Source organism: Ochlerotatus camptorhynchus, unplaced genomic scaffold, assembly GCF_037179485.1.
Source record: "Ochlerotatus camptorhynchus isolate MF236.1 unplaced genomic scaffold, CSIRO-AGI_Acam_v1.1 ptg000111l, whole genome shotgun sequence".
In the NCBI taxonomy this organism is placed as follows: domain Eukaryota; kingdom Metazoa; phylum Arthropoda; class Insecta; order Diptera; family Culicidae; genus Ochlerotatus; species Ochlerotatus camptorhynchus.
This window is the reverse complement of record NW_027040601.1, coordinates 584,835-609,413: the sequence shown is the minus strand read 5'-3', so window position 1 is coordinate 609,413 and position 24,579 is coordinate 584,835. Positions and strand designations below refer to the sequence as shown.

At 36.3% G+C, this 24,579-nt stretch overlaps 1 long non-coding RNA gene across 1 annotated transcript in view; it reads left to right on the top strand.

The window, feature by feature from the left end:
* The window catches only part of LOC135699498 (uncharacterized), a 292,773-nt gene that overhangs the window by 195,670 nt on the left and 72,524 nt on the right, over window positions 1–24,579 (top strand). Inside the window, exon 3 of the long non-coding RNA XR_010517526.1 lies at window positions 5,000–5,027. This is a non-coding gene — a long non-coding RNA (uncharacterized LOC135699498). The remainder of the gene's footprint in view (window positions 1–4,999; window positions 5,028–24,579) is intronic.

Genomic DNA, 24,579 nt, shown 5'->3' with positions numbered 1-24,579 from the left:
AAGATGCAACGAATGGTAGAGCTTGACATCTGTCAAAAAACACACTGATCCAAAAATTGGAGGTTCATCTTGTTTGCCATCTACATGCCATTTTAGATGTGTCGCCCCCTCGTACGAACGCTATGATACAGGTACAATTGCGTCATCTGCCGCTCAAAGGCAAATGCTTCGAACGAATTTGATATCAAAGATTACATTCTCAGAAGAAGGGTTTGTGTATTTGGTCATTTTTCTATGCGTTGCTGCCACCTTCACTTAAGCGCAGCGCCATTGTATCTGTCGCTTGGATTCTGGAAAAGTTGCCAGTCTTCTTGATTTGTTGTCTTCGGTATAGTTGTACGACGATAGGAAAAGAAACAGTGTTCAGTTTACTCAGAAATTTAACGGCAAATTTGTATTTGACAGCCTGTCAACTATACGTTTCGGCGTTTGGAATGAAGAGGGCCACGATGAAACAGCGGATAGAGCGAAACGCATAACGAAAGGGAGTTATTGGGAGTGGATGAGCTACGATGAACAAGAGAGAAGGTCAGTGAGTTTGGAGCTATGGAACAAAGTGGGTCTGGTCAAGTTTGGATGGGGTTCAGAGACGTGAGGCACGTTGTTAGAGTTCACTTTTGGAAGGTGCCCGAGCAAAGTCGGATATCAAAATACTATCAAAATGATATCTAATTTTGTTTTTGAAATCATGTTGACAACATATTTTGATATGCTATTTATTTCATTTTGGTTGAATTCATATTTTGATATTGTTTTGATATTTCTAAAAATATTATTTAAAACAAAATTTGATATATTATAAAAAAAACGCATCCACACTTATCACTGAAATCTACATTTATTTTTATTTTTTCGTCTTACGAGTCAATCAGGTTTCTTTATGAACATCACAAAGACAATTATGTTTCATACAGTGTTGTTTTACAACATTTATTGATATTAATCTGCCTGTGAATTGAATTTACTAAGCGATATATATTTGATTGCGTCCAGTTCGTCTGTAATACTTAACTAATACATTGTTAAATATTGAAATTTTACTTTCGTAGACTTAGTGGGTTTCTTAGCTCATATTTAAATATGTTGTCATAAATTTTATTAATTATCAGATCTCTCCCAATAACATAAATATCGTCATTGTCTGTTAAAATATGTTCGATGCGAAGGAATTTATCAGTCATCGTAGACTAATTTTTCGTGTGTCCTATTCCTATATTGAATATAATTCCACTAGAATTTGTCATGGAAACGAAACTCTAAACTTAAAAACTTCACATCGTCTATTTCTATGCTATTGGATCTAATAAACTTCAATCGTTCGTCATATTTTAACTTTTGTATCTGTCTATAATGACAAAAGCGATTCATTATATACTTTCTTATAATATGTACCACTGGATGATTATTTCCAGTTCTGTACTTTAATATGGCACCTTTCGCACTTTATTGACAACATTATTTGATTTTGAATCTTGATATCAACCAAAAGATTTCAAAACATTCAGACTACTAAATTTGATATCATGATATCAAAATAATAACTAATTTGGTTTTTTTTTATTTTTTTTTGTTTTCCTACCATAGTTATAATAACATATTGATTACTTATTTTGTTTATTATTAACGAAATTACTAATATCAAAACGCATACATGGATTTGTTATCAAGAAAAACATAATTTGTTATCTTTTTAATATCCTTCATATACCATTTAGATCTCATTTTTGTTATGATTACTGTTAACTCGACCACACGGTAGGCAAAACATGTTATCACGAACGCTTATATCAAAATATCAAACTTAGATTTCATTTTGTTTTCATTCTTTGCTCCAGTAGTGTGTGAATAGCCTATAAGGTGGTGAGACGTCTTCATTTATCACGGCCACCGGCAAGTTGTGCCTTTTGGAGACCGAGATTTCAACCTCTGGGACAGCTAACGTCAGTCCACACTACTGCCACCAATAGCTTCGAGGATCGGTAGCTTGACATCGACAGTGGCTGCCCAGACAACCAGAAATCGTATAACAATGTACGGACAGTATCGTAAATTGCTACAGTTTAAGTCAAAATCGCATATAAGAATGTTATACTTCGCATTATGTTTAAGTTAAATTGTATATAATGCATATTTCTCATTTTTCCGTCGTACTGAATCACAAATTAAATCAGATTACATCGTAAAACTTTTCAAAATGAATTTGTTATTACAGATTAAATCGTATATGATGTTAAATCAACTCGTTTAAAATTATATTAAAATATGCACGTATATGGCCTCCACTTTTGTACGTATAAGCCATTTCTTTGCATTCTATACAAATTGTTTGTTTGTATATATGTTTGTATATCACGAAAACAACTTTGAATATACGTGCATTCTGGTTGTCTGGGTGGTTTCTATATTGCAGCAGTGTAAGTGTTTCACCTCCCGCCCGCCATTGGATCAATAAAACCATTAAATTAATGCCTAAATTAACCATTTTTGTCAAGCCTCTCCTAATTCCGAAAACTCTCCCTACCTCGCCAACGCTCGGAGACTCGGGAGCAAAAGAGGGCTTTGGTGCTCACCCCAACAAATGCCGACTGGCTTAGACTAGCAGTCAGGGATGTAGATACGTCCCCTTCTGGGACGGCGCAGAAGCTCCCGGGGTCAAACAAGTGTGAGTTTCAATATTAATAGAATTAACTAGACTCGTTGATCCAGACCCAGGAAGAAACTAGATTGATGGCCATTGGAACCTTTCGACTAAATATTGCTCGTTTGAATGTATCGTTCAAATTACAGATCTGGAAATGACTATCGTGTTTTAAGTATGATTACTTCATGGGGTAGTTTTCTCAGTCTTTTAGTAGAAACAAATTGTTTTTGTCGTTCCCGACGTTTTGACCGTTTGGTTTCGGCCTTTTTCAAGGGTTATAATGGAAAATCCACATGTATGCTATTCACGATGCGCAAAAGATTTTAACGGGAAACGATAGACATTAGAACCCTTGAGAAAGGCCAAACCCAAAAGGTTGAAACGTCGGGAACGTGAAAAAACAAATCGTTTCTACTAAAAGACTGAGAAAGCCACCCCATAAAGTAATTACAATCAACCAGCGTTATAAGTATAGTTTCCACCGAGGTTTGCCCCCTTTAGGATCTTGATCCTGTGATAATGACTACGGACATTTAAGCTGATGGGAGCTGAATCGTAACTTATGGTATCCTCCGAGCAGAGTCTCATAGTTTCCATAGCATAATGGCTGCAGACATGAAAAACATTCCCATGGATTTCACCCTACACGATGACTTTCTACTTGAAGCTCATAAAGGTCGCCAAGTTGGACAAGTTCAAAACAAAAAATCGGTTCTGAACCAAATTTGGAACGGTTATTAAAATTAACAATCATAACATTCAATTCACCTGATATTTTTCTCACAGACGCTTATTTTGAACATTGCCATGTGGAAATTATGGTCCTACAGGTTTCGTTTGAAGCGAATCTATTATTTCATCCTAAAGAAACCAATAGAGTTGGAATCATTTCGTTTGAAATCATAGAAAATGTACCCCCCTCCCATTCGTCACGTTGTTTCAATACCTAATGCATTGCTTGTCACATAAGTGTAAATCCCTCTCTCCACTAAGAGCATGACGTACTTAATGGATGCTCCCTTAGAGGCTTGAACTAGCTTCTAGAGCAGGTCATAGTTGGTCCAGAAAAGTAGTCCCAGCGCTTTTGCTGTAATAATTAGATGTTTGGTGTCGTTGATGAAGTTTTTAGTCTATGAATGTCCCTTCTTACTTCCTTTTAAACTTTTGGGGTAACCCTCATAATAATTGATGTAGAAAAAATATCTTTTTTTCAAATATAGACATGTGTTATTCTGCAAAGTTGTAGCTGAGTAAATTTCAAGAAATTTTGTAGAACACATTTATTTATCATAAAAATCTTATGTATTTTTATTTAAGTTAATTAGTTTTAGCCCTAAATCTGCCTAAAGCAATCGCAATCGATTCATCTTGTATCTTTTATCTATCTCTAATAAAGAGACTTTCGGGGACAGTTGAAATAATTATTTTCTTAAACTGGGGCAATATAAAGGCCTTACTGTGAAAAGCGAACTGCTACTATAGTTTTGGTCTAAAGACTCATTCAACCCAGTGACCGGTTCGATCTACTGGCATTCGGCCTAATGGACCATCATAAATATTCATTAGTAAACTGCGAAACTGTTTGGTAAAAGAATAAATATGTGAACATGTAAAAATTAGAAAATCTATGTAAAACATGCACAAGCTTTGCTCCATTTAATCATAAAAGAAATAAAATTTGATGATTTAAACGTAATATGACGTGTAACGGTAGTTCAAAAATTTTCCAACTTTTGCAGCAATTCAAAACCCCAGTATAATAATACTTACTCATGCAAAATAATCTTGATGTGTGTGATCCAGGCAGTGCTGCAAAATTTCGACACTAAAAAACTGATAATAACAAAACAACCCTGGTCATTCATTTCAGCAGAGAGTCACCATCAGTAGCAATCAATATCAATTGTCAGTGATATTACTATCAGTGACGACGATGTGCAGTTTTTTCATTTGCTGAATTACTATCGAAATCAAATTAATTTAGCAAAACAGTTACATAGAACCATCAAAGTGAATACGAATCATCATCATTATCAGCCTGGAGAACAATAATGTGACACAGAATGCGCAAATTCTCAGTTTTTTCACCAAGGGAATCTTTGTCACCGACAAAGAAAAGAGTGAGATTTTGACAAAGGAAATTTTGATTTTCAGTTCTATCAGAGTTGCTGCTGAAATGAATTTTGTCTATATCCACTGAAATTTTCTCAATGAAAATGACAAATCGCAGCACTGGATCCAGGAATTTGAACACACCTCCTTCTATGATCCCGACAGATAAAAGTACTCATGATTCGTGCATTTCCATATTCACTATCTTTCTGTTAAAATAATGAAATATTTCTCCGTCTATTCCAGATAAAAGCGCTTGATTCAACGAGAGCGGGTATGTTATTAATAAATGTTTAGTGAGGGACCATGGAGTTAGGGTGGCGAAATTCGGAAATTTGTATGGACAAAGAGATCGAGGTAGCCTGACTTTTCATCGAGCGAAGGCCCAAGCGCAATGTCAGCGGAAGCGGCACGGCAACGGCAGCAGAAAAAAACCCGATCTGAGTAAGCCTACTTGTCGGATTGAAGACTAGTTAGAACCAAATCGACTTCGGCTTGGCATCTTGATGTCATTTGTGACGACTGTCAAACTTTCCGCTGCCGCCCACATTGCGCTTGGGCCTTATGGGTTGACTTCAAATCTTCAAAAATTATTCAAAAGCACTTTGATAATCCGTGCAATGTACAGAATTTGTGAAAATTTTGTTATTTTTTTTAGAAGTTTGGTAAACTTTATAAAAAAGTTTAATTTGGTTTTGCAAAAAATATAAAATGTTTAGTTGAGCTCAATTGCGATTAGGATAAACACTCCTTTAGTTGCGATACGTTAGAAGCGTTAGGATAACTATTTTTTAATTGTGATAATGTTCTTCAAAATCTAGGGTAAATGTGCCAGTTTTCGGCTCAAGTGGGTCTCTAATTGGCTCTTTCTTAAATAACCAGTACGAGAAAGCATCCTGAAAAATGATTAGGTTAGATAACGCCTATTCATTTTTCTTGTTAACTATGGTGTTTGCACCATATCTGAGATATGACACAAACATCAAAACGGCCAGACTGCGTTGTATTTGCCGCAAAGGTGATTCGAGTTCAAATAAATATATTTAAACAGCGATGAATTTTGTGAATCTACATGATGATGATGATGATGATGATGATGATGATGATGATGATGATGATGGTCCCACCTCTTACCCCTACAAAGGTTTGAGCTGGACGATTTATCTTTAAGATAATTAAATATGACATTTTAACCAGGTTAGCAAACCAAATCGAACTGGTTACAGCTACAGACATAAATTCCCTATAGAGTATTAGTTGCTTCACAGCGATATAAATGTGGAAAAGCTCAGATGTTCACCTCTTAGTTTTCCTTTTTGTCCACCTAAAATATTCATAAGTATTACAAGCAGTCAAGAGTTAATGAACAATGAACAATTACTCTACACACTTAGAAAAAATCATGTAAACTTAGATGCTCTGAAAGTGACATATACGAACGTCAATTCTGACATAAATTTGAGTCATAACAGACGTGAATTATAGCTCAATCAAGCGTAATTTTCGTCGAGCAAAGAACTTTTCAGTCTGGGAGCACTTAATATTACCTGACATGTTTGTTTACGTATTATCTTTTATGTCAAAAAATGGATTCCGTCACGTGTAAAATTAGTTATTTCTAAGTGTGTAGCAACCCCGCAATCTGATGCTATCATAATTTTCAGCAATGTCAGGAATGCTCACGAATCCCCAACATTTGCCAGAAAACTTACTACTAACTCAAGGTATCTTCCAAATAAGCTTCAAAATTGCATTTTTTTTATCAAATGTTAAATTCAGTCCTCTATATCCGTAATACGCGCGCGAGGCTCAAACCTTTGTAGACTACTTTTTTTTTTTAAATTAATCTACTATAAAATCATCTATTAAAAATCCATCATCACCATTCGCCACGAAACAGAAATAGTTTTTGCAGTGCTACAATAATTATTAAAAAGTCGTTATGACAGCTATCCATATAAAATAATCCGTTAGAGATAACTTCGTTAAGGTACATAATTTGTCAATTCATAAAAAAATCACTGGATAACTGTTCAAAAGACAGTTTTAACGTGTGAAATGCAGTGTCTTTTAAATTCTGTAAGTGTTGCTGAAGGTTTGATATGTCTAGGCATCGAATTGAAAACATTTATTCCTTTATAATATAATGAATTTTGTGAAGCACAAGTCAAGAAATGTGGTGTTCTTATTTCAACCGCGTTTCTAGTATTATATCTATGAAAGTCACTTCCTCTTTCAATTCGATCACACAAATATCGAAGCAGCAAACCGTTAACTTCTTTAAAAATGAACACCATAGTCGAATATACAATTCTTTGCTTCACCGACAACCATTGTAAGTCGTCTAGCATCAAAGTTGAGGAAGTGAATCTATTACATCTCAAAATCAAACGCATTATTTTATTCTGCAAGCGCTGTAATCTCGATATTTGTGTTGCATTGGCCAGAAATAAAATAGAAGGGCAAAAGTCAAGATGAGGAGAGATGATTGATTTGTATAGCTGTATTTTACTGGCAATAGTTAAATCGTTTTTCAGTCGACATAGAATTTCACACTGCTTGGCAATTTTCTTGATGACATTGTCAATGTGAGCGTTGAACTTAACTTTGCCACCACGTAATCACGCCAAGATATTTAATCTCCCGAACGCGATCAATAGTCTCATCATCAATTCCAACGGAGACGTTCTTATTTACTCGATTCCGTGAAATTACCATACATTTAGTTTTACTTGTATTCAATTTCAACTGCTTATACTTCAACCATCTACTTAGAGAACGCAAATCTTCATTCAAGTGTAAAACGGTATCATATAAATAATTTTCCTGAGTAGCACACTTACCACAATTCGGTTGAGGTAACTTTTATATGACTGAATTTAGTCATAATTAAGTTGCTGTAACTATTTATGATGGATGTGTGCTACTTGGGTTAGCTGCAATGAATAACACAGTATCATCTGCAAAAAGAAAAGTCTTGCAAAATCGTAAAACACGTTGCACGTCATTAATATACATAATAAACAACAGGGGCCTTAATACACTTCCCTGGGGCACTCCAAGGTTATTCCCCCACGCGACTGGAAACAGAATCATTAAAAACAGTCCGTTGAGTTCTGTCGGACAAATAGCTTTCAAACCATTTATATGCAGTACTCGTTATTCAAAAGCGCTTGGTTGATCTTAACAATAAGAGCCTAGACATTGTTCCAATAGCTCGTGTTAGATCCAAAAAAACAGCAAAAATCATATCTTTACACTCTAAGTTATGTTTTCACTTCGCTAATATCAAATTCAACGCGGTTTCACAAGAAAGACCTTTCCGATATCCCGGTAAGGTAAGGTATCAACAAACTATTACTATTTAAATACTCCAACAGCTGGCCTTTAACAAGTTCTAAAGTATTTTCTCTAATATGTGCAACATGTTGATAGGACGAAATTTTTCGGCTTTAATCGTTCCAGCAACCTTTTGAATAGGAACCACTAAGGATTTCTTCCAAATTTGTGGCACATGTCCAGTTTGCAATAATTCATTAATAAGGTCCAGCAAGATGTGTGCGAAAGCAATCTTGAATAACTCTAGTATTAACTTTATCAATTCCAGCCGATTTTCCTAATGAACGGCAAATAACTCTAAGTTTATTTAATGTTATTGGGTGAAAGCCTTCAAACCTACACCTACTATTAACTAGCTGTTTTATTTCGTCAGGTTCATGGACTAATTCAATCGACTGATTTGCCATTAAAAGTTATGGACCACGATTTGCAATTACTAGGTTTTAATAAAGATTTCAAAATTTTCCTTAACTCTTTGCTGTTGTGTTGATGCTGATCCATCTTCTTTTGAACGTATTCACAACGAGTTTTCTTTATCGTCTTTATACTTCAATGATTGTCATTAATTTGATCTACAAAACTTTTTGTAAAATTTGTCCCTTTTCCGTTTAGGACGCAAGAGATCCAAATTGTACCAGCTGTTCACGTTTTTCAAAGAAACAACCTTTTGCTCAACTAGTTGATTGGCTTCGGAGGGGAAGTTAAGCCGTTGGTCCCCGGTTCATGAGTTGATGGGTCGATAGGCTGGGTCCAGGTGTGGGAGCTGCCTTCCTGGCGTTGGTAGCATTGGTGCTCAGCACGGAAAATAATATCGACGGAAAACAAATCCAAGGAAAAAAAAAGTTGATTGGTTTACGCATAGTGAAAGCACACACACGTTCATTGACTGGCTGCCAGGAATTGTGGCTATAATTAATAGTTTGGCAGTCCAAGAATATCAGAGCATCCATACCTTTTCCGAACAATAAGGGGCTTGGCGACTATAAATATGTAGAACACACGGACAGAGTACGATCCGACATTGACACATTTTTTTCACGGCACACGGTCTCTTTTGTTTCACTCTAGAGGAGTCGTAATTGAATATTTGTCTATCACCAATTAAAACTGTTTATTTGCACAGAAGCTTAAGCCAAAACTATCGAAAATAAATTGGGTCAAAAAACTGGAGCACTAGTGCCAAAACTGACACACTTACCCTATGTCTAGTTTTGACAACAACAATTCAAAGTTCATGAAAATTGTCAATTAGTTCTTGCCAAATTACCTTCGCATTTTCATTTTTTTATAAAATTTGTATAAAACATTTTTTTTTCAAAGCTTTAGTATTTTACTTGAAACTGGAACCTACTTCGAATTTTTATGTTTTCAATGTCAATGCCAAAGTTTGTAACCGTGTTTTTTTTTTGACGCATTTGATGATTTTTATATGGGGGTACACTTTGTTAAAACCGAAAATGGAAAATGTTACAAAATTATGAAAGATTTTGATCGTTCATAGCTCAGCTTTCCCTGGACTAATATCAATAATTTATCACCAATCGATTAGAAATATTCTTACGCATCTGTTAAATGTAAGGCTTTATCATTTTTTTTAAATGTCGCTATTTAAAAATGCACATATGTGCAACTATTGCTATAATAATAAAAAAAAGCGCAAAAAGCGATTTCCCTAAAACAGATTTTAAAGTTGAATTGCATCCGGTCCAGCGGTCTCACCGCGTGGTGAGTGGTGGTGTTCTCCAGTACACAACGAAAGGCTCCCCGCAAGCAGCTAGCGATCAAGGCTAACCTCACTCAAGTAGCACATAAAACATCTATCTGAAAAAGAATTAGATCGACTGGTTGTATAAATGTGTTATAAGTGATGCAGAAAACATCCCATGTTTAATATGAGGCTTAAAGATGTTTTCTTCATACTTCCTAGAAATCAACATTTTAAAAAAATAGTTTTCTTTTGCTTTTATCTTTAAATGTTATTTAAACGTGAATTTTACTGTTTTAATACCACTATAAAACTTGTCGTATGCAAAATCAATCTAAGTTGAATTTATGAAGCTCTTGAAGAGATTCTGTACTTTCCAGATTGACGTGGACATTGACGGCGCTATTGAGCCGGACTGTCTCTTCACGCAGTGATAGACAGTTTCTTATGAGGTTTTCGAAGGTTTGTTATAATGAAAGTTGAAAACACTTTTTTATGACTTCTATAAAGTAATGCAACTGAAAAGGTGCAGGATGTCTTATAGGAAGTTGAAAATACTTTTGAATAACATTCTGGCAATTAAATGTACGCTTTGCTGCTTACAAACCTTCTTTGTGACGGATCGAAGGCGTGTTACACGAGAATATAATGTTCATGCCATTGACAAGAACATGATAGATACTTATTAGAATCTTATATGAAGCGGAGTTGGGCTAGTTAGGAAGTCATAAGTCTATCACGCCAAGGACCTCTGATCGAAACCCATGCTCAATTTTTTTTTATTTCAATTGTTTGCCGCTGGATGTATATTAAAGTATTATTGGTTCTATACATAAGTCATTGAAAAGTATTTTCAACTTCTTTATGACAAGCCGTGTTGCTTGGGCCGAGGGGCACGCAATAGCCTTTTTGACTGCGTTGGATTTAAAGTACAAGGTGTTCAACTATGTAATTAAGTAATTAAAAATGAAAATTAAGTATTTCATGTAATTAAATTTAATTTCGTGTAATCAAAGCAGTGCCAGTGTAATTACTGTAATTAAAACACGTACTTCAATTTTATTACGTAATTAATGCAATTAAAAATTATGTTCTGTAATTAATGTAATTAAAGTTACACAAATGTAATTAAAAACGTACCCAAATCCTTATTCTTGAACTATTTAAAAAACATTAAAGAAAACCCTTAACACATACTCTAATTAATCAATTTATTCAAAAACTATTCTTACACCCCGAAATACGCCCATTAATGTTTTACTAGACTACAAACATGACCAATTCTGCGAATACTTATACTAAATTTCTTGGAGCACCATGCTAGAGTTGGAAACTGAAATATTCCACTCGCGGCAATCGATTTCAGTCTCGTTTTGTACGTTCAACATAATGTCGTATCTAGTGCACTGTATTCGTTGAATAATGCGCTTTAATGCAGAACTAGAATAAAATCGGTTGTCACGAGTGAGTTATATCGGATTACAACTCTAGCGAAAATATACAGTGAAAAGGAAGTGATACTCATAATGAGGGCCGTGATTGCCGTACAAATGAAATGGGAATCACTTAGTTGTGACGACAAGTCTTCAAATTTTACATTTCCTTAAATTCGAGCAATTCCTCGAGCAAATTTCCTCCCGATCAAAAAATGTTCGAATTTTAAGCCATACTCGCAGCACAGTTCGACAGATGATGATATTAGCTTGTGCCTGAATTAACAGGTTCAATGGAAGATGTATTTGCATTTGCATTAATTTTCTGATGCGTGAATTCTTCGATTATTTCAATATTTCTTTCAAACTTAATGTTATTATACTAATAATAATGAACAGATTTAAGGCAGAGTTCATTAACAAAAAATATATAATCTGGTTTTGGTTGCAGACACTAAGATGATTCAAACCAATTGTGTGCTTTTATTTGTATTATCGCAATCATATGATCACATCCGTATTCAGAATTGACGCGATAGCACTTATGAAATTCGCCTCCCCATTATTCGTCTTTCCATGGGTCAACTAAACAATACTATGGGCAGAACTCCAAACCGATATGAAACGATGAGTCCCATGTGCACAGGACACGAAATGATCGTTACCGATCAACTTGACACACTCAAGTGCTGGGAAGGCAATTGCATACTAGTTGCGATTTTTTTCCCGTAAGTAGCGCAGCGTGTGAATGTCCAAAGTATTCACCAGCTCCAGTGTCCGTTCAGCTCTTTCTCTTAGGGGCTGTTCACAAAATACGTAAACATGTTAGGAGGGGGGGGGGGAGGGTTGGGTTGACAATTATGCACGGCCCATACAAATTTTAAAAATTTTGTATGGACAATTGGCTACGCAGGAGGTGAGGGGGTCAATAATCCAAAAAAAAAATGTCTACGTAGTTCATAAACAGCCCTTTATCGGCCTAAAAAAACTTCTGATCCTGCGAAATGGCCAGCGAAAGAACTATCGCCTTCTGCGCCTTTGTCACCGTTCCCGCTTGATCAGGTACCAAGTACAGAAATCGATCATCGCCAGTCAAATACAGACACATCGGTGACTGATGCTTTCAAATACAATTGATTTCTATATTGCTGAAAAAACCTTTTGAATTTAATTCAAAATACATATTTTAGTTATAAACATGTTTTCAATTTACGTTGAATCATTCATATGTTTAGAGTATAAACAGATTTATTTTTAATTTGAATGAACAAAATTCGTATGCGTGGAGAAATAAATAATATTTTTACATGTAAATTTTGTTAACAATCTAAGAAAAAACTAATCGAATTATTGATAATTTTTCCCACGAAAACCGTTTCGAAAAAGCTATATTTTCGGGGTGGTAAACTTCCGCTTAACCATACATTTTGGGGTTAAATAAATACAAAGAGACAAAACGTGCTTAACATAATTTTCTATTGTAATTCTGTTTTCGTTCAAATCCACCAAATTAAATTCGTTATTTCTTAGGTTCTCAGTTAGCACAAACAAACATTCCTTTCATTGTTGCATTCTCCGGTGCTTTGACAGGGGCGTGATCCAGGATATAGGTTTTTGCCCTCCCAACACCTCGGCAGTATTGAAATCCGACTACATTTCCAATCACGAACCGATCGTTGCTTGTGAATCGGCACCAATCATCAACGTAGATTTCCTCGTATGTCCCGGGAGATGTATGTTTATAGGGTCTATTCTGAAGTAATAACAGCGGTAGCGATACAATCTATCAGAGCTGACATTATCCTTAACGTAGCAAAAGGGCCTGTGAAATTTTTGTTTCACGGGCCAATAACGAAAGGGTCTAACGGTACGCTGGGGGAAATTTAAGTACATTTCTCGTTGTACATTAATGGAGTTAATGTACTTAATTTATGCAACTTGTAATTAAAACTGAAATTCGTACTTAAAAGTAATTAAATCAAAAAATTTCCGACGCTCGTAATTAAAGTAATTAATCATGTAGTTAACTGTAATTATTGTACTTAAAAAAGGCTTGCGTAGGAGTTAAAGGTTATTGCGTGCCCCTCGGCTTGGGCAACCGCTGATCGGATTCAGTTCCAATTATCGTGTGTAGGGGTGTCCGGTCGTAGACATCATTATCAGCAGCAGTGCTTTCGGTGCGTGGCGCTGAACATTGTTCTCCAGTACACAATGAAAGGCTGTCTGCTAATAGTAAGCTGCACCCCACATGCGCATCCATAGAAGGAGGAAGAAGCCGCACCGCTATTGATCGGAATCAGTAGCTTTTCGTGAGTTTTTGTGGGCCATCTATGTCAAGCGGGTCATACTAAAGAATATAATCATAGAGAACCCCGCTCAAATTTCTATTCCTACACAAAACACAAGCTCCTGCTGCAGTTAACAAATAAGATTTATTATATAAGACCACGTAGTCCGACGTCGCCATTGCGTACAACCCCATAGGACTGTCCCTTATTGTTTTTAGAAGTGATGACATATTTTGTTAAAAATGCACATGAAACTTTTGTGGAATTTTTACTGATTTCTGGAATTTGTTGAAGTAATTGTATTTTGTTGAATTGGAGTCGGGGTTGAAGTTGGAGTCGATTGATTTTCACCCAAATCCATAGCAGTGGAATAAAATGTAAAATATCCCGTGCATGAAGTTAATTTTAAGTAAGAATAATTAAGTGGAATTAAATGGAAGATAACCTACTTTTTTTTTAATGGGTTATAAGCTGGAGCTGCGTGACAGCTTTGTTTTCAAGACTTGACCCATTTGAATAAATTTTGCTTCTATCTTTGACATCAGCAGCTTGAACACTGGATTCCGTGTGTATTGTTTCAAGATAGTTATAGAAAAAATTCTATCGTGGCATGAGCCAGCAACGCCGGCTATAAATCTACCGTCTTTGGAAAGCATATAAAAATAAAGCATGAAATTAAGCCCGCCCACCAACAGCAAGGTGCAAAAACTAGCCATATGGAGGGAAATGGAAGAAAACCTTTTCGACTGTTTTATCCCGTGCATGTTACCTATATGGGAAAAGTAAAAAATATTATTTTATTCATTCGACCCAATATTTGAGTAATCACTTAGAAGACCATTTTCTTTGAGAATTTCCACTTTTTTTAGTTGAAAACTAGTGAATAAAATAACAAATCCTCACTCATAACACTCGCAACGTTGAACGAAATGACAATTGTAACTTGCATTGCTCGACAGTCCTAAAACAACTCCGGAAAAACAAGAAGCAGATAAAACTTCCGCTTGGGTGTCCTCCGATTGACGGACTGACCTTACTGTTACCGGTCACGGTAAGTTGGGAAAATCAATATCCCTAAAAATTTTCCCCAACCAACTGTGCGCTGACACTGACTGCCCCCGAATAAACCGAAAAGTTTCCTTCTGCGGATCAGCCATTCCAAGCAAGAGCTAATATCCAGCGGGTATAACCGTTTTTCTATATAGCAGTTCGTAGGCTTCATCGTCCCTGGCACTGTCTGGAGCACGTACTGTAACAGCTGTCCAGGGACAACGGAGCGATGAAAGGATTCATCCGGTACGGTGCCGGTAGCGCTTATCCATTTTTCAGTCTGGATTAGTGCAGGCTTTTTCTTCCTCGACGACTTTTGGCTCCAACTGGTGTTACTAGGTTTTCCCGGTTGACGATTCGTTTTTTTTAGTTCATTCCTTTGGAAGGCAAATTTATGTGTCTTTCAAATTAACTTTTCTTCCGCAGTTTGGCGCTGTAATGAGAAACATGTTCGCATTCAGAAGCGAACAACTACTGTGATGGATATTAACATCTACAACCCCCTTTCGGTAAGCGTCTCTAAGGAATCCTCAAATTGAAGTCCAGCTGTAAACCAAGCTTTAAACTCATTTCAAACACCATAAAACATTATGCGAATGCAATCGAGAGGGGAGGTTTGGCCACAGCAGTAATACCGATTTAATGAAAATCTTTATTCACACTTAACCCGACTGCCATTTGTACAGTGAACGAGCAACCAACATGAGAAAACACACCCAACCGAACCGCTTGTTGTTCAGAACTGGATCCCAGGGTCGTAAAAACCAAAGTATTCTAAAGAGCAAACAAGCAAAACAAAAAAAAATCACACAAAATGCGAAAGTTTCCTTCCTGTAAGTGAGGAGCAAACAGCCATATGATTACATCTATACGGTATTATGGTGGTATTCGTACAGCCACCATATGCACTTTGGCCGTTGAAAACAACAGCCAGCCAGGACTGGGATAAAGAAGCAAAAAACTACTTTGGAAAGCATATAAAAATAAACAAGCGAAACAAATTTAACGCCCCCTGCCGCTCCCCTGACCTTCTTGCTGCCAAGTGTCCAAAGGATAGAGGTCCGGTTTTGTGTGGATAATGCCGATCAACAGCTTTCGGGCTTCTGCCACGCTATATTGGAAGTGAAATGGAGGATACACCATAGACTGGTTTCAGAACAATCGATGGAATGAATGGAGAATTGGCTCAGAAGCTTGGAAGAAGGTGAAAGCCATTATAAGACCTTTCCTTGCGAACCAGTCTAGTGTAAAATACACTTGGGAAGTAAATTTTAATACTTGCCCTTTCCTCCGTCCGCATTCGCCATGTTAGGAGTTAAACTTTATAATGATGCAATTTAATGCATACTTGAGTGCAAATGTGACGATGCTATTGCATATATTTCATGATTTTCGCTTTCCCGACTAATGCCGAGAGCAAGGTTAGACATTTTTCCTACATTGCCCTTCCACCGTGCGTCGTCAGCTGGGTACAAGGCAGCCCACCGGCGACGATGGTGGTAAGATTTAGTTTATGGGAGAAATTTCCCAACCCAAGGTCTTTCAGGAAAACTTTCGCAAAAAACACATCCCACTGCACTGCTCGCGTCGGTCGTCGCAGTTGTTTACGACGACATGCGACCGACCGACCCGGACGGAGGGGGAAGGAAAGAAGCGTTACCAAGCTACATATGAACTTTCTCTTGTTCGTACATTTATTTTCCCTCTGCCGGTGCAGATTCCGGGTAAGATTCAACGTGTTAGGATTCCGAACAAATAGCATTCCTGCCGGATCGGAATGGCTCGGAAATGGACGTTGTAAAGTAACTCCTGTGTTCAAGAGAAAGGGTAGGCAGCTCGGTTAGGTGGGTTGCATACACTTTGTTGTCGGACCAGCCAGAAGTGTTGGCAAAGGGTGGTCGGACGGACCGTAGACCGGACGGTGGAAGGTGGAAACTTTTCGAAACGCTTCCTAATGGCTTGCTGCGGTGGGTGTTGCTCTACTGCAGCACATGGCAAGTTTGATTTGCTGGTACCGGGAGTTACGAAAGGAATGGAAATTGTGTGTTGGACAAAACGGCGGCTTCCAATGAGTTCGCTGAAGTTTTGTTATTTGGTTCTTGAAAGAGAATGTGCAGTGCTTTTAAAACATTAATTAGCGTTCTGTTCAATTTACCAACGGGGGCAGATTTGCAAGCTCATTGCTACTGGATTCAAAATGACTTCAATTGCAGTTTTTTGTTTGTGTTGCATTCAGTGTTAACATTTATTTTGAATCAGAATGGGTTGAACACAAAACGTTTCCAAACATGAAATTGTAAGCGACTTTCATAATTATTATTTTATATGAGTCGTGATCATCGCATGAAGTTGGCTGAAGTGGTCAAAGCGGTAATGAGCAAAATTGTTGCCTTGCCAGCCGGGTTGATTACACTCACTTTGCTATAAAAAAAATGTTTTTCGGAATTATGAAATCATGAGATGTTATAATGATATATATTCGGAGCATGGGAAAATGCATTAACTCGAGCGAGCAGCACAGATACCCAAATACCCATCCTTAGCTACAAACAGATTGCTGAACGAGTGTAAATTCTTCCATCCAAGTGACTCTGCAGGTAGACTTAGAACTGACAGCAGTAGGAGGGATGAAGGATAAACTGAAAGGCAGCCGAACAGGAGATTGAATGCGTAAAAATGCGAGTGAGTGTTATCAGTGATTTAAATCAGTTCAGTTGGCCACAGCAGTTTTACAGTATATTCGTGACACTTATAAAAAACATTATGTTAAAACATAATACTTTTCTACATGTTAATACCAAGTTAAATGTGTTAATTTCCGCTAGAAAATAATAAGTGATTCTTGTCCTGACTCTCTGACTAAATAAAATTCTCTTGCAAAAATATTTTTTGTATACCATTTTGTAAGACTCATTAAACCTCAAAACATCGACCTCTCGGTTTGGCTGAGAGCCCATTTTTTGACGTAGGATCAGCGTTGCCAGTATTCCAGATTTATCTGGATTTTCCAGATTTTTAGTCGCCATGCCAGATACACAGACAGACCACGTATATTTCCAGATTTTTTAAATATGTTCCAGATTTTCCCAGATTTTTTAAACATGTTGCTTTAAAAATATCACTGCAATTGATTTAGATGGTAAAAATTAAAAGCCAAACTTGCTACTATTAATAAGGTCCATCAATGTTGAACATTATTGGAATTTTAAGGTTAGGATCTGAAAATAGTTCACAGTGAAGTGTAAGGTGAATTCCTTGTGAAATCGAATGAGAATTTCAAGCTAATTCTGAGTAGAGTTCTACCAATCTTTGAGGGCTTCGTGGTCATGCGACTTTACCCGTCGTTCAGGCGTTTTGTGAGTGCCACGAAGTGAGGGTTCGATTCCCGCTCCAGCCGGTGCAAATTTTGACAACCTGAAAATTTCCCTACTGGTCTACTGGGTGTGGTGTGTTGTCCATTGTCTAGGGTTAACCATAGAGCCTAAATTTATAAAGAGACGACATGTAAAAATTTGAACAATCGATTGTCTTTCAAAGTCATAGGAAAAGTTATTCCAATCGAGCAGAAGATCTGTCAAATGGAAAAGATGTCGTCTCTTTATAAATTCAGGCTCTTTAGTGTTAACTATTCAGTCTGTGGACCTCTGGTTGAAGATGGTGTCAATTATCTTGTCAACTCTGATGACAGTTGGATGAAGATTTTGTGGACAAAGGAAATACAATCCGGAAGAGAAATCATAGAAAATTCTTATGATGAAACTTAAGGAGTATGCTGATACGAATCGTGAGAATAATTTTAATGGAATTCTGTGCTATGTTTCTATGGAGATTCATTTTAATAAAAAATTAAGACATTTAAACGGAATTATGCGAAATTTCTGCGAAACTTTCAAAACCATTTTGGCAAAGTACTTGAGTAATTAGGAAATACTAAACTTAACTAGAAAGCAGTTCAAATGCAATTATCGGATTAGTCTGAGAAGAGCGTGACGGTCATTCTGAAGAGTTTACCAAGGAATTTATAAGAATATTTTAAGAATTTTATAGAGAAAAATGGACACAAAATTGTGCCAATTCTTGGGAATTATTACCATTTTGCGGAAATTGTGGAATTGGAGAGTGATTTATAAGAGATTCCAAAAGGTAATGCTAAGAACTCTTTGAATGTTACTGGAAAAGTTTGGATATTATCAAGATTATTCTAGGAGAGTAAAGAACAGAAGTATGATGAAATTCTAGGATGATTCAAATGGAACAAAAAAAAAAGGGCGAGTTCTAAGTAAAATCAGACTAACAAAAAAATTCATGATCTGGGACCCAGAAAAATATAAATTCCGGAAATTAGAATCATTTCAAGATCCTGAGCTATCAGACTTTCATTTTTGTAATATAATAAAATTATTCTTTCGCATAAAATTGTTCGTAATGGTCATACGAATAGTGGAGTTACCCGTAGTTTAGGTAAACTGTGTGTGAATACCACGATGTTAGACTTTGATTCCCAGCCAGGTGAATTTTGCTTCAAAATAAAATTGCCTACTGGTCTACTGGGTGTTGTGTGTTGTATGATGTCAAGAATTAAACTGTTAATCTGATCAACCTCAGGGTAATATTAGAATTTTTTAGAACTAATAAAATCTTTAATTTCTGGTACTGCATCGAATAGTAAGGACTACATCGATTATAAGTTTAAAAAAATCCATCCTATCAATTTTGCTAGATTCTTTGCTTTTCATTACTTTAAAAAAAGTTACAGTTTAAAATGATTAAAGTGATTCATAACCAATAATAATTTAAAGTGATTCGTCACCATTCTAGTACTTTAAATAAATTCTAGATGATCATACTGACCGATTTTTACGGGAGATTGGCACATCACTTTGATTTCAATAGCATTATGTTAAAAACTGGATTTTTTAAAGCATTCCAGATTTTTCCAGATTTTATATTTTAACTGGTCCAGATTTTTCATAAAATGACCTGGCAACGCTGCGTAGGATTACGTCTTTCGGCAACATATTGAGAGTGAAATTTCAAAAAACCAAAATCGACCGCGTTACGAAAAGTGGTCAGGTTTTGAGCACTTATAACTTTGTCTATAGCGGAAGGATTTTAGTTCTAAACAAACCAGTCGATTGGAAATGTTTTTAAGAGTCTGATAAAAGTCACTTTATCAATTTTCAATAGGTCACTATTGTAAATTACACAAATGTCCAACTGTTGCAATGCTGATCAAAATGAGTGGTGCGGTGCGTGACGTTGTACATTTTTCTCCAGTACACAACGAAAGGCTCCTCGCAAGCAGCTAGCTATCGCGACTGCCCTCAAGAGTCCTCGATTCACCGAAGAAGGAGAAAGAAGCCACACCGCTACTGATTGGATTCAGTTGCTCGTCGTGAGCCGCTGTGAGCCGTCTATGCCAAGCGAATCACCCTCGTTCTAAACAACATACAGCTGCCAGCCTTATCCGTGTTGAACACCTTAATAGCTCAGCATTACTCAACCCTCACGACAAAATGGTTCTCTTCAGGACCACCATACATTATTGTTGTTTAAGATTTAATTTTTATTGATCGTTCTCTCGCCTTGCTGCCAGCTACATCACCCCCAAAGCTCTTTGATAATGTACCTGGAAACCAAACGTTTGTGGTCAAATGCGTAACAGTATTAAAGTGGTACATAAAAAATCTCGCATTGACCTAATACCACATGACCTTGTCAACTAACCAGAAACACTTTGAAATAAGGTAAGGTTTCTCCAGGACGCTAGAAAAAGCAAAAAAAAAAATCTCGAATTTATGTGATTGATCGTGAATGGAAAATATTAGCAAGAAATTCGTTCCATAAATTTTCGCCTTTTTATTTAATATTGAATAAACCAACAAATCAGTGTGTTTTGTGTGTTTTGTGCACGAAAATACGCAATCATCAGAAAACGAGGCCTTTCCGTGATGGGAAAAGTTGTTTCCCTAACACAGTCGAATACTGATACCGAGCACGTAATCCTACGTCAAATATGCGGTCGTGTAGTGGATACAACATCTTATTTTTTCCTGATGAAATTAAAAAAAAATATTTTTAAATGTTATTTTTTCAAGAATCTAAGGAAGAAACTGATGTTCCTGGATTTTTATTTTTTTTTACAATATTTTTAGAGAAATAAAAACGAGCCGAAAACCATTTTTGTTTATTTTCGTGGTGGTAAACTTTCCCTTCAGAACAGTGTTGCCATGTTTTTTTTTCAATTTAAATATGAATTTTGTCCGATAATATTTTTCAATCTGTATCGGGCTGACAAAATCTGTAAAATGTCTTTATTATGGTATTAGTACGGATCTTCGTAAATCTCATTTGAGTTCATTCAAAGCTCAGAAAGTCTAAAAAGTCTTTGGTAAAGTTGATCAGATGGACAAGATCCTACACAGTTCGAAAAAGTAGTGTAAATTTCTGTTCAATATGATGCACATAAATGGAGCGTCACATATCATATACGTTTACATTATATATCATGTAAAGTTCTGACACATTTCATGCAATGTAGCAAATATTGTATACAAAATCTCATCTTTGTAAACAATATTGTTTGCAAGTTGCTCGGTTGCGTGAAATGATATACAAATTTACGTACATTCATGTTTACATCACAATTAAAATTCAGAATTTTTATCTGTGTAAGATAAAAAGTTTAGTTCAGAATGCACTCACCAGGCGACGCTAATGTGCTATTGATTTTGAATTAACCACTTTATTAGAGCAGTTAAAATGACGTTCACTACCACTCGAACTTTGAAATAAAACATTATTTTGCGTTTTATAAAAAAAAAAAAAAAAATAGTTGGTCCAGTTTTGTGTAGTCGCTGGTAGAAAGTCACGCCACAACTGCTTGACAAAGTGGTCAATTGTTTGCCCTAACTAAGCATCTTGAATAGATAGAAGGTTCCCGTTTTCTGTAAAGAGTTCAGCTTATAATTCTCGATGAACATTTCAAATGGTCCTATCTGCTTCGATCGATTCTCTTCATCGACTTTCTCTTTTCATAACCACTGCTATGCAAACAGATTTCGCGCTAATTCTACCACATAGTTTGATAAAGGAGGTTCTTATCTAGCGTCCAAAACGTCAAATACAACAGGGAAAGGTTTTGCAGCTGAGTTATTAACGAAAGAGAAAGTCGATGAAGAGAATCGACCAAAGCAGATAGGACCATTTGAAATGTTCATCGAGAATTAATTCCCCAGGATGTGCAACTGTGACAATAATTTTGAACTGTTTGCCCTAACTTAACATATGGGACTAGATAGAAGGTTCCCGTCTTGAGTAAAGTTGTTTAGATGGTCAAGACCTATTTTTGTGTAAATAGTTCAGCGCATAATTCAATCACCAACTGGCGCTCGTATAACATTAATTTTGAATTGTTTGCCCTAGCTCAACATCTGGATTAGATTGAAGACTCCCATCTTGGGCAAAGTTGTTCAGAGAGACTTGACCTATTCTAAGGTAAACCGTTTAGCTCAGAATTTACTCATCAGTTCACACTGTTACTTCACGTTGTTTTTGAGCGTTTTTGTTTCACTTGACAGCTTGCCTGAAACCTTCTATCTGTTTTCGGCAAAGTTTTTAAGATAAACTAAAACAATTATGTTGTAGTTAAATTTAGTTTATTTTTTTTTTTGCTTTTATTTGACATTTTAACTGATTAGAATATCACCCTCTTCAGCAATTTTTGTCAGAAAAAAAATCCATTATTTGCCAACTTTGTTAAGAATATTCCTGTCATCCACATTAAGAAAGAAATACGCAATTCAATTCAAACTTTCGTTTATTTAAAAATGTTTTCTCAAAATTACTAAACGGTTCACAACAGTCAATTTTGATCATAAATTGCCTAGGATAAGTTTGTCCATCTGAACAATTTTGGCGCAGAGAAACCTTCGATCTAGTCCATATGATAAGTTAAGACAAACTATTTAAAATGAATGTCACACTAACGCTGCCTTATGAGCGACTTTTGAACTAAACTTTTCACCTTAGAATAAGTTCGGGTATCTGAAAAGCTTCGCCGAAGACGGGAACTTTCTATCTAGTCAAGATGCTCAGTTAGTGGAAACAATTAAAAATGAAAATGCCACTAGCGCAGCCTGGTGAGTGAATTTTGAACTAAACTCTTTACTCTAGAATAGGTCTTTTGCATTTGAACAACTTTATCGAAGACGGAAATCTTACAAATAGTCCATTTGTTAATTTATGGTAAACAATGAAAGATATTCACCATAAAATAGATCTTCTTCATCTGAACAACTTTGCCAAAGACGGGAACCTTATATCTAGTCAAGATCTTAAATTAGGACCTGTCCATGTCCCAAACCATGTCGTTGTTCATAATTTTTGTTTTTATTTGAAAAAAAAGCTCATGTAGAGTGAAAACTTTTGGAATAAGGTCTGTTCCAGTTAGTATTTGGCCGCTTCTTTTTAATTACTGTAGCGCCTCTAGTTATCGTAGCAAGAAACTATTGACAGCGTGTTGATCCGGAAGGATTGTTTATTTAGTAGTGAAAATTTCATCAGGATTCATATAGAAGAAATGATGGCTTCGGCATGACACACTATTTTCGGCAACCCAAATAGAAACGCTTATTTCACTGTATTTTCTTACGAAAACACTTCGCTAAATGCATCCAAACGATTATTTAGGCTGGCAGCTTCAATTTGATTAAATTTTTACCACTGAGAAAAATCATTCTTGGAATGAAACACACACACACTACAAAAAGCTTCTGATTTCGAGTTGCCGATGAAAGCACAGCTGTTTAACACGCAGCTCAAATAGAAAGGTTGCCGAATAAAAAGATGTTGCCCGCAATAGTCACTCTCACTAGAGAAGATTGGAGCTTTGTTAAAGCGTATCAAAACAGTTTTTGAAAATTCTTTTGACTGAAATTGATAGAGAAGCTGGCAGCAAAAGATTGTAAACAAACCAATACTGCATATGTGTGCGTTCCTTAGAGAAAAAGGCTATAGAAAGATGGTCGCTTCTTAGGTTGCCAAGAATACGTAAAGTCCCCTACTTTTTCAAAAGTTATCGAAGATGGAACGTGACAGACGTGAAAAAAATCTGCACACTCACATTTTGATGGACGATGAAACTTTCGTAAAAATGGACTTTGGACAAATCCCGGGCCAAACATTTTACTTTGCCAAACATAAGGGGGATGCTCCGGAAAAATTCAAATTTGATTTTGCAGATAAATTCCCTCGCAATTTGATGATTTGGCAAGGCATCTGCAGTTGCGGAAAGAAAACAAAGGTTTTCATCACTGGAGCGACTATGAATGGACAACTTTACAAAAAGAAGTGTCTCCAGAACATAATTTTGCCGTTCATCTAATCACACGAAGGTCCCGTAAAGTTCTGGCCTGGCGTAGCCAGCTGCCATTACAGCCGCGATGTTATAGAATGGTAAAAGCAGAATAATGTCGATTTTATTAAGAAAAGTATCAATCCACCAAATTGTTCAGATTTTCGTCCCATAATAAAATTTTGGGCCGTTATCAAGCGCAAATTGAACAATGTGGCAAAACAATCAAAACACCATCTCATTTGGAGAAGTGGTGGAAAAGGATGGTAGATGAGGTTGCCAGTACTACTGTGCAAGACATGATGAGAGGTATTCCGTGAAAAGTTCGAAAATTCATCCGAAAAGCTGACGAATAATATGTGTTGTATTTTTCTCTTAAAGCTAAATAAAAATTCTACACAATGATACCTTAAGCGTTTTTGTACTTGATTTCCCCTTGGAGAAATGACCTTTTTTGTGCGGTCAAATTCTAAATGAAACAGGCTTTAGGTATATTAGATTTGTTTGACTGATACGTATGGAGATTTCTTTTATATAGCTTTCTCAGTCTAGGGTTATCTGAAACTTCCGTTAACGAAAACTTTCTTAGGAAATATTCAATTTGCGTCCCTCTTTCCAAATAGCGAGTTTTTTTGCGTCCAACTTGGTCATCTCAG